Genomic DNA, 1860 nt, shown 5'->3' on the forward strand with positions numbered 1-1860 from the left:
TGAAATGTCAGCACTTGAAATGCCGAGTACTGAAATGCCGAAAAAAAAACCCAAAAGACAGAAAACCCGGAGAAAAGCGAATCTTGAAAATTGATCTCCTACTTAAATTATTTTTTGTGGGGGAGCAAGCACCTCTCATCCCCCAACTTATATATACCAACTCTGAGATCACCAGACTGCCAAGAAAAGGGAATATTCTGAGAAATGGCATCTCGGACTTAGTATATGTTATTCTGTCCTTTCGGCCATTCATTTTCAGTGTTTCAGGACTCTCTCGTGAGAGGAAGCCCACTGAAGGTAGATTGGTGTGAAATTCACTTCTTACATCGTTTTCTTCACCAGAATTTGGGGTAAAGTCTGGTTCTTAGAAGGGGTCGGATTTTGAAACAAAGTGAGATTGCAGTAGTGTACCTCAAGGTGGCAGACATTCATCAAATATCTCAGACACTTAACCAGTTGAATTTAACAGAAGATCTAAATGGCCAGGGTATCCATAAAATAGAAAACCCTTCACAGTGCATCTGTACTGGTTATTTGTACATCCAGAAAATGCCAGTGAAAAAGAAAAGAAAATCCTCTGGGTCAGAAGATTTGGGCATGAAAAAATGTAAAATAACCATTTTTTGTAGAACACCACAAGCACCAACTGAACTTATAAGTGAAGATGAACATTTTTCAAGCAAGAAGTGTTTAGCTTGGTTCCATGAATATGCAGGCCCTGATGAGGTTGTAGGGCCTGAAGGAATGGAAACATTCTGTGAAGACATTGGTGTTGAACCTGAAAATATAATCATGTTAGTTTTAGCCTGTAAGTTGGAGGCCATGAATATGGGATTTTTCACAAAGGAAGAGTGGGTCAAAGGCATGACCAAATTACAGTGCGAGTGCAAAGTAAATTTGATTATTTGAGGTCACTTCTTAACGATACTGCAACATTTAAGAATATCTACAGATATGATTTTGATTTTGCTAGGGATAAAGACCAGTGTAGCCTTGATCTCAACACTGCAAAGTCTATGTTAGCTCTGTTATTGGGAATAACATGGCCCCTGTTCTCAGTTCTTGGAGCAATCGAAGTACAAAGTCATGAACAAGGGTCAGTGGTTCAGTGTACTAGAAGCAGAACTGTGCATGCAGACCTGACTAACTATGATGAAGATGGAGCATGGCCTGTACTACTTGATGAATTTGTTGAATGGCAGAAGGCTCGACAAGCATCCTAGCAAAAAAAAAAAATCTGATATGTTTTGTTGTCTGCATACAGAGAGGGGGAGCAAGAAAACCACAGGTCACTGTTTAAACTCAAGTCTACTCGGTGTTAACAAGAAGGGAGATTTTTCACATTGTGTGTTGGGATTACTTTAACACACAAGCCATGTGATACATAAGCTGAAGGGTGTTTTGATTTGGTGTCATGCTGTTTTATAGAAAGTTTCATATCCAGAATGCATTTATTTGTGGAAAATAAAGTAGCATGGTAGAAATTCCCTTAAATTATTTGATAAACTTGATCCCGAGTGTCGCCATCCCACTACCACTGCCAAAAAAAGTACTTAGAGGAAGAGTGTTGGAATGTGTGTCTGCTGTTTTATGTAACCTACAGTGGAAGAAAAGAGTCTCAACATTTCAAATGGTTGCCTGCCTGATCTTCCTATAATATAGAGGAATACAATCAGGTCACCAATTATAACCTGCTTATTCTGTGTTCAAGACATGGATGCAAAGAAATTCAACTCAAGAGCAAAGCTCGAGAGGTAAATCTTGGCATCCATCATAATTCTCTGTAGTGCATGGAGCTTTATCTGCTCCATGCACTACTGGTTACAGTGGACAAAATCGTAGTGTTTTGCCAGCTTCAAA

General features: G+C 39.2%; 1 pseudogene; it reads left to right on the forward strand.

Moving 5' to 3' along the window:
- The first annotated feature begins 312 nt into the window (after positions 1-312).
- On the forward strand, positions 313-1321 carry LOC122788787 (annotated as a pseudogene).
- The last annotated feature ends 539 nt before the right edge of the window (positions 1322-1860 follow it).

The sequence above is a fragment of the Protopterus annectens genome, chromosome 14.part0 (genome assembly GCF_019279795.1).
Source record: "Protopterus annectens isolate FY-2018-M chromosome 14.part0, PAN1.0, whole genome shotgun sequence".
In the NCBI taxonomy this organism is placed as follows: Eukaryota; Metazoa; Chordata; order Ceratodontiformes; family Protopteridae; genus Protopterus; species Protopterus annectens.